The 9559-nt window shown below is 44.1% G+C and overlaps 1 protein-coding gene across 2 annotated transcripts in view; it reads left to right on the top strand.

Moving 5' to 3' along the window:
* Positions 1-2273: 2273 nt before the first annotated feature.
* HTR1F (5-hydroxytryptamine receptor 1F) overlaps positions 2274-9559 on the top strand; it is a 140739-nt gene continuing 133453 nt past the window's right edge. For both annotated transcript variants that reach the window (XM_068144845.1, XM_068144844.1), the window contains exon 1: positions 2274-2560. The gene's annotated coding sequence lies outside the window, so the exon portion shown is untranslated. The remainder of the gene's footprint in view (positions 2561-9559) is intronic.

Genomic DNA, 9559 nt, shown 5'->3' with positions numbered 1-9559 from the left:
AAACTGTCAGCTCTACAGAGGCACTTTCACACTCCTATTAGGCTGAGTGCAGCAGCATCAATCCAAAGCCAGATGCAGATCATAAAGTGAGCATAGGTTAGTCATAAACAGTCAGCTCTTACTCATCAGGAACAGTGGTCAGACCAGGACTGTTTTACTTAACCTCTGCTATTTCTAAGGTCACTTGTGGTATAATTAAAACTTCGTTCATTCATTTGAACAACAGCAGGCAGTACACATGACTGTTAGCTGGGGGAGAAGACTGTGTTCACCTAGTGCCAAAACCTGCAAAAGAAAACCTGTGTTCAGCTCATACAAGAAGCCTGCAGAAGACGAGTCTGAAGCAACCACCTGAAAATCCTGGGCTGCATCAGGAGAAGTGTGGCTAGCAGGTCGAGGGAGGTGATCCTCCCCCTCTACTCAGCCCTGGTGAAACCCCACCTGGAGTACTGTGTCCAGTTCTGGAGCCCCTATTACAAGAGGGATCTGGAGGTGCTGGAACGTGTCCAGAGAAGGGCCACAAGGATGATCAGAGGGCTGGAGCACCTCTCCTATGAGGACAGACTGAAGGAATTGGGGCTGTTCAGTCTGCAGAAGAGAAGGCTCCCAGGTGACCTCATTGTGGCCTTCCAGTATCTGAAGGGGGCATACAGGAAGGCTGGGGAGGGACTTCTCAGGATCTCAGGTAGTGATAGGACTAGGGGGAATGGAATGAAGCTGGAGGTGGGGAGATTCAGGCTAGATGTGAGGAGGAAGTTCTTCCCCATGAGAGTGGTGAAGCCCTGGAATGGGTTGTCCAGGGAGGTGGTCGAGGCCCCGTCCCTGGAGGTGTTTAAGAGCAGGCTGGATGAGGCTCTGTCCAGCCTGATCTAGTGTGGGGTGTCCCTGCCCATGGCAGGGGGGTTGGAACTAGATGATCCTTGTGGTCCCTTCCAACCCTGAATGAAACTATGAAACTACGAAACTATGAAACTTGACGGACGCCAGATGTTCCAGAGACACTGCCTGTAACTATACTGATGAAACTCCAATGTGGCTTTCTTATGTAAGCAGCTGCTCCAGCTGCTCTCTGTAAAGGTTTTCCCTGCCTTTTTGAACAACCAGAGGTAAGAACTAAGCACTTTCATTCTAAAAAAGCTTTTGTGGAATAAGAGTTTACAACAGTATGTAGGGGCTGGTTTCACTGAAACATATTTTGGGTTGCCTCAAAAACAAAGACTTGTGTAAAGAGAGGTCCAAACAAACAGCAGATGTCATGAGCTGAAGGAAAGGGTATGTATGATTTATGAACTAACACTCAGGATTACCTAGTACCAAGGCAGAATATGCAGCAGGTAAGTGAATTGCACACAACATGTAAAAAGGAGCTCAAAACACTGCTTGCAAATGGGTCCTCTGTATGGTATTCAGCCTTCTTGGTCGATGGGCTAGAAGCAGCCACCAAGATGTGTTGAAGCCCGGTGCTGAGTGCAAGAAGAGGGAGAGAGAAGGCTACTGTTGGTAAGGGCTGAAGAGCCTGGGGCTCAACCCAGAGATGGCCGGCCCAGGCATGTCTAAGCATATCATTCAGGTATCACTTCAAAATCTCCTGGTCCAAATATCTGACACATCAGCTGCTTTTTTACCTTTGCAGAAGAACCGAGTACATATTGTCTACATTTGCACCATGCTATGTGCAGCCTGGCACTTCTTCACAGCCCAATCATAACGTTTTGGAGGAGGGTAACAATCTCATCCCTGAAACTGGCACTTCTGAGGATCCAAAATCCCACAGAAGTCGGGTGCTGGAAACACGCTTTCCCCTTCTTCCCCCACCAGGGCAGAGACTGTCAGTAGGACTCCTCGGTGGAAAGCTTTCCGCACAATTTAGGATACACCCTATGTCGTCCCTCCCCTCCACCGAGGACTCGCACGGCTCCTCCCAGTCCGCGTCCGGCTGGGGGAGTCGGGAAGGTGGTACCACCGCAGGTCACCCCGGCAAGGGACCCCTGCTGCTCCCTGCGCGGCCGGGCGGGGCGGGCATCCCCCTCCATGGCACATCGCGCCGGGGCTGGGAGGCACATCAGCCCGGTCGGCGCATCCCCGCGGCAGCCCGGGAACCGTGGGCAGCGCGGGAGGAGCATCTCCGCGCCAGCCACCGCCGCGCCACATCCCGCCGCCCTCTACAGCTCCGCCCCGGCGGCTCCCGCGACGCGCGCAAATTGCGAGGCGGCGGAGAAGCGCGGAGACGCGGGCCGCCTCGACCGCAGCCCTGAGGGCGGAGGACCGGTCGGGGCGGCGCCGGAGTTTTCCCGGCCGGCTGGTGTCTCCCTCCTTTCTTCCATCCTTCGTTCCTTCCTTCCTTCCTTCCTTCCTTGCCCTCATCGCGTTTTCTTCTTATTTTTCATTCTTGGTGGAGGGAGCGGTGGCTGCGGAGGGAAGCGCTTTGCTCTCCGCGCCCCGGGACCGGCGCCTGCCGCGGTGCGGATGTGTGTGGAAGAGTCCTCGCGAAAACAGCTCCCGACGTTTCCCCCAAAAAACCCCAAACCCAAACAACCCACCCACTTGGATAATTAAAACGGTAAATCTAGCTAACTTTTCATTCTCTTGCTTGCTGTGTGCTTATATATGTAGATATTTATGGCTTATCTGGCTTCGTTCCTTCATCTTTTGGGTTTTGATTCATTAGCTTCTCTTGTGCTGCTGGAGAAGTTGAAATATTTGGGGTTTGAACCTAGCAGGACTCTCTGCTTCATCCTAAAGTTGGTCTGAGGAATTAAAACATTCCTAGTTCGTACCAGCATGCAGATATGTTTACTCATTTTATTAATCTGAATGTGGCTGAGATTTCAGGTGGCAGCATCCCCTGGAGTTTGCTTTTCCTTAGTTTAATTTTTGCCAGTGCTATGCAATGTAGCATAGATGTGTTTATGCTGCACACCTACAGTCTTGTACACTGACTGGTTTTGTATGCTGGCATTCACATCTGAGAATCCAAGCAGGTTTTGAATCTCTTTAGTTTATGATGTTAACAAGTGAACTTGCCTTCTGTTTTCAACCTAATTCAACTTGAGGATCCTGCCCAGAAAAAGTCACTCAAACCCAATGAAGCAGTATTTCTCAGCCCTGTAATTATTCAGTTTCCATTTGTCTGATGGAAACATGTTACAGTTTACACAATTTGTGTACCTTCTTAATCCAGTAGGCTTTTGTTTGAGAGGTCATAAATTTTATGTAGTCACTGTATTAGTTGGATGCTTTATAAGGCTGGGGAAGCTCTGGCTTTCTGCACAGTGTGAAAAACAACTTCAGGAGATGCTATGTCTTTGCTTTATTAGATATTATCATTTCATGGACATTTATGCTTCCTACTCTTAGCCATTCCTCTTGGCTGTGTTAACCCAGCAGACATTAACCTGAGAAGAAAAATGAGAAGTCAGTTAAAAAAAGAATAAAGTTTATCCTTTTAAAACAAGAGGAAATGAAAGTCTCAGTTGCATAGTTGGCAAAAAATTACTGACCTGAACTTTGCTGTAAATATAAGCTGAACTTCCAATTTTTCCAGGAAAAACTTGGCTTAGTAAAGACTCTGTTGTTCTTTTGTTGTTCTTCATTGACTTTGTGTCTTTCCTTTCTAAGAAATTGTACATGTATTGGGCTTACCTACCTATACATTTGTGTGCATATGCACCAGCACAGGCACATAGAGCAACTTGATAGTGCTCAAGCACAGGACTTGTGATTCTGGCTTGTGAGCCACAGAGGATAGCAAACAATGGTGGGGGAAGGAAAAATGAGAGATTTCCATTTACTTTTGGGCACATATATTAAAGACCTTAGTTTGGAAACTGGTCTTGTAGCTGGAGAAGAGAGATGGGACCCCACATGCCTTTCATAGCACCTAGCAACTGCTTCTGCTCTAAACTGCTCCTTGTTGTGATTACCTGTTTGAATTCATCTTCCAAAAACCTATGTTCATCCACTATTTATCTTGCTAATGTTGCAAATGGGATAGAAAGTGCATTTGTTGGTTATTGCTAGTCTGCTAAGTATTGAGATCTGTTGGCCCAAGAGGCAAGTATTTTGCTTAGGGGCTGCAAATCATCTTTGTTCAGGAAAATAAAAACTAATGTGTGCTGACACTGCACACAAACTTTCTTCAGTGTTGCACTGAACGAGAATGTGGAAATAGGGGGCAGTCTTTCTTCTGCACCTAGGACATGAGTGTTAGATGGCTGGTCAGCAGCATTGCTCAAACCATTAGCAAGTCTGGGGAATAGTACTGTCTGAACACTGCAAGTGGTACAGCAGTGACCTTTGCATCAGGCTGTTAAGGTACTGTAAAAGAAGACTAATCTTGGTGCTGCTGCCTCTTTAAAATTGCCCTTCATCATCAGAAAGCATGACGGTGCTGTCTTTCTTTGGTGTGACTCCTGCCAAGTCCAGATTTCTGCAAAGCTTGGCATAAGTATCTGAAAATGTCTTCATTTTGATCGTGGAGACTGCAGCGCTTGAGATTGCCAAAGTAATCAACTCCAAACCATTGTGAAATGTTAATATCATAACTAAAACTGATTCCTAGTTAAGTCAGCAATCCTGCTTTCTGCAGGAGAGAGTAATAAAGCCTTGTTAGGGTTGGGTTTTTGTTGTTGTCTCTTTGTTTGTTTTGGTGTGGAGGTTTTTGTTGTTGTCGTTTTGGTGTATTATTATTATTATTATTATTATTATTATTATTATTATTATTATTATTGTTGTTATTATTATTATTGTTATTATTATTATTATTATATTTTCCCAGACATTTTGGACTCTTCAGGTCTGCAGTGAAACTTGAAAATAAAAACTTCCCTTGTGTATTTCCTTGAAGAATTCCTTCTCCTTCCATCCTTCCCTGCTGTGAGCTCCAAATTACCTGGGTTTTTTCATCCAGGCAGCAAATGAAAGGGCTAACAGAATATAGTGTCATTACAGGCAAGAAGCACTCAGCACTTGTAGAATATGCTTTTCAATACTAAGATTCCTCTTGAGCTGGGGTTACAGGCAAAAAGGGCTCATGCTGCACATGACATCTCTCAGGTGCTCCTGGCATTTTGTGCTAATTCCACATCTGAGGATGACAAACCACTATTTTAATGTTTACCAGGGCACAAGTGATTAAAATCCAGACCTTTTAAAAAACTTACTGATGCACAGCTGTTAGAAGTTACAACTGAAGCTATGGGTTGTGAGAGAGCAATACCATTTAACCCCAATTTCACTGGGTAAAAGCCTTACATTCTGCCATTTGAAAAAGCCTTGCATACTGCCAGATTCAGTGGCTTGCCTCTAGTATTAGATCCTCACCCAGAAGTGGGAGAAAAATTCACAGCTTCAAAATAAAAGAGAAACTGACTTGAAGAGAGCTTTAGTACTCAAAATCAGTCTTTATACCTTTGTCTTTTTAAATGACTAATCTCCACCTGTGGGTGTCCGTATAACCTGTGAGATAACTTTAGAAACTGCTGGAGGCAATTTGTACTATAGGATCTTAAGTAATTAGCATTAAGTACCCAATATGATGCATTTATATATACGATGAGTTGTATCTCTTGGCTTTCTTTAATTCGTTCTTGCCTGCAGGGTTTCTCTGTAATTTATGATCACAAACAAAGGTTACAGACTCTGTAATCCAAGCTTCAACTGTTATGACATTTTAATACAAATGCTGATTTACTTTGTCAAAGCATTTGGCAAGAAGGCTCAGTCAATGCAATCCATTATTCCTCAACTACTCTGTGAAGAAGTGACTCTATCAAAAACATGTCCCCTGGTTACGTTATTTTCCCAAGCTAATTATGTATGTCAGAAACAATGTGGCCCTCTACTACTACATTATGTTTGCAAATGTAATAAAGTTGGAGGAGTCTCAATGCAAGAATAAACAAAGTATTTTTTTCAGTTGACATTTGATGCCCGTGGTGAGAAAGTTGCACCAGGCAGTTGCTCCTGGCAGAGAAGCAGGTTCTTCAGTGTATACACTTCACATTTGAATTAAAAACAGGACACGTCTCAGAGAATGTTGGGAATCTGTATTATATATATTGAACACCAAGTGTTAATTTCATGGGGTTTCATCTTGCAAATTAGTGCAAACTAAGAGAATCAAGATGTGGCTCAGTTGGCAGCGCGTAAGACCCTTAATGGGAAGGTCGTGAGTTCAAGCCTGCAGTCGGCAGTAGTGTCCTTCCTACTCTAGTCATGAGGTCTGTGGTGACAGGTTGGACTCGATGGTCTTTGAGCTCTCTTCCAACCTTAGTGATACTGAATACAGAAGGTAGTTGATGATCATTTCCTCCTGTTCTCAGTTTTCCTGCAGTTCACAGAATCACAGAGGAAGTTCCTGGAGGAAGAAGAGAGCATGCAAGTGCAGTAAACTGTGCAGCCCTAACCATCCTAAGAACTGACTAAACACTTAGATGTTTCCCTTGCCTACAGTAGAAGCATATCACATTGCAATTTGGGAGGCTTACTTGGAAATGGAAGAGTTATGAAACTGGATTTGAATCATAGAGCTGTACATCTCTGCGTATGCATGTGCAGATTTTCTGCAGATGAGAGGCAGAGAGCCCAAGACTAAAGGCTGGATAAATAGTTTTAAATAGCAAACATGGCTTGCTCTGTCATGTAGCATCAGCAGCTCAGCATCACAAAAAGCCTGATCTAAGGACTTCCACCTCACTGGCTTCACTACAGTGAATCTCTATAAAGCGCTAGTTGGAAAACTACATCAGTGTGCATGCAAGTAGGCTTGTTAAATATGCCTGAACATTGTGCTTCCTTCTCAACATGCAAGCTGAATTTTGACATTTTTGGTTTGAGTGGAAAGCAGCCCCAAATTGAAAATAAAGCTTATCCAAATGAGAAAAAAAATTGGCCATTTCAATGATTTTTTTTGCCCCCCCCTGAAAACATCTTGGGTCTAGTCCATTACGTTTTGTACTAAACCATGACTCCGCTATGTTAGATGATGGTGTTAGCATTTCAGGCTTTAACTGGAAATGGGGTTTTGTTGATAGTGAAAACCAAAAAAAGATTTGATGGCAAAAGCATCTTAAATAAAGAAATAACTCAAAATCAGCAAGTCAGGTGGCATACATGCAAACACAGGAAGTTATGCCTTAGGTACCAAATGATTAAAAAGTCATTCTCTGCCACAGGGAAAATACAGGATTCCATAGATAAGTTATTAGCAGGACTGTCACAAGGAGGTACAAAGGGGAGCAAGGATGATTTTCTCCCTGCTAGCACAGGACATGACTAGAGGAAATGATTACAACCTGCCCCAGGGGAGTTTTAGGCTGGATAGTAGGAAATAGTTTTTCCCTGAAAGGGTTAGCAAGCATTGGAACAGTCTGCCCAGAATGGTGGTGGAGTCATAGAATCATAGAATGAAAAAGGTTGTAAAAGACCTCAGAGATCATCAAGTCCAACCTGTCACCCAACACCTCATGACAAACTAAACCATGGCTTCAAGTGCCACGTCCAATCCCCTCTTGAACACCTCCAGGGACAGTGACTCCACCACCTCCCTGGGCAGCACATCCCAATGGCCAATTACTCTTTCTGGGAAGAACTTTCTCCTCAACTTGAGCCTAAACCTCGCCTGGCTCATCTTGAGACTGTGTCCTCTTGTTGTGGTGCTGGTTGCCTAGGAGAAGAGACCAACCCCCACCTAGCTACAACCTCCCTTCAGGGAGTTGTAGAGAGCAAGAAGGTCTCCCCTGAGCCTCCTCTTCTCCAGGCTAAGCAACCCCAGCTCCCTCAGCCTCTCCTCATAGGGTCTGTGCTCAAGACCTCTCCCCAACCTTGTTACCATTCCTGGCGGTGTTTCAGTGATGTGTGGACCTGGTGCTTAGGGATATGGTTAGTGTTGACCTTGCAATGCTGGGTTGAGAATTGGACTGGATGATCTTCCAACCAAGTATATTCTGTTATTCTGTAATTCTGTGATCTAGATGCCTTCTTGTGACATAAATACACGTGTATGCTTAAATGAGTTTACATGCAAATGCACAGAATTCAGTGCAGTCCCAATATAACCCAAATACAAATGCACAAAAAATTACAATGAGTTATGACAGATCTTTGGGAAGATGACCTGCTGTAAAGAGAGGAAATGACAACAGAAATGAAAAGTGAGAGTCAGAGTAGAGTCTGATCCATTATGTAAGTTATGGACAGACTAGGCAAGAAGGACTGTAACTGGCTTACCCAACCCAGAAAAGCTACAACTTTGTGCAGTACTGAGAGATGATTAGAATCTGATGGATGGTTTATGATAACGTAAACCCAGGAAGTCCTCCAAAGGGCACTCTGTACCTGTTGAGGTATGGTTGCATTTGGCAGCTTCTCCTGACTTGAGGAGAACTTCTGAACTCTGCTACTATGAGTCACAGTCCAAAATATGACAATTTTAGGAACTTTTGACCTTCAAAATAGAATTTATGAGCATTTAATGACTATGTGTGTTACTGAATAGTCAAGAGTGCAACACCAGTTGAGAACAAATAGACAACAGTCAGATTCCTTTTCCTTCTCTTCTACAGTAGTGAGAATAAAAGTTCATTTCAATCAAGTTTCATTCTTTTTCCCATAGTAACACTTTCTTCCTAAATCTGTCTGTAGTTGGTCCCTTACAGCAGCTGAATGATGAGAGCAGAACAGTTGGCTTGGGTCCTTTCATGGATGGGAATGCAAAATGTTCTCAGCTTATTGCTTCCTTCTTCTGACAGAGGACACAATGCTTAGTGAATCATTCTTAAGGTCAGCAGCACAGTGACTTCAGCATCACATTGCATCTCTCTCCTCCCTCTTTCTCCCAGTCTCACCATCTATCTCACCTCACAACAGCTAGGCTTCAGGCAAATCACGCTCTCTCATCCTCATCTGTCTGAGTTTCCTGGTCTTTTGACTTCCTGGATTGTTCCTGATTGCACTCATATGCATGTACTGACAGTGCCCTGTCTGAGAAATTTCCTGTGTGGGCAGCAGGCTGTTATTTTCCCCTGAGTCCAGAAGCCAGTGTGCATAATACTAACTGAAGGACTGCTGAAATACATGAAAACCAAGCATTTTCTAGTTGCAAGTGTAGGTGGTTTCTTTGTATCATAACCAAATGTGTTAGTTTCTCAGTACATAGTGCTGGGCCATAACTGGATCTTTTGCTGAAGAAGAGCAGTCCCTGGGAGAAAAGGAACATATCCCTGTCTTTCCACCTAGGAAAAATGCTTCTGATTTGATGACATTAAAGCTATTCAAGTTTATTTGTACTAAGTACAAGATTGTCTATGAAATTCAATATGGAAAAAAAAAGAAGTAGCTGTCAGTACCTGTTCTCTTAGCCTTAGATTTGTGCTGGATTATGAAAGATCAACATGGCTTGGACAAACCATTTTAGTAGGCGATGAGGGAGCCCACAGAGAACAAGTTTCCTAACTCACTGTAATGACTGTAGTTCACTGAGTCACTGATGAGAGGGAGGTGCTCTGAAACCAAGAGACAACTGGAATGCAGAGGTCTATTATCAAAGCACAATTTTGGG

Source organism: Melanerpes formicivorus, unplaced genomic scaffold (genome assembly GCF_026170545.1).
Source record: "Melanerpes formicivorus ecotype bairdi unplaced genomic scaffold, bMelFor1.0.p_v2 SCAF_11, whole genome shotgun sequence".
In the NCBI taxonomy this organism is placed as follows: domain Eukaryota; kingdom Metazoa; phylum Chordata; class Aves; order Piciformes; family Picidae; genus Melanerpes; species Melanerpes formicivorus.
This window is presented reverse-complemented; position numbering and strand designations above follow the sequence as displayed.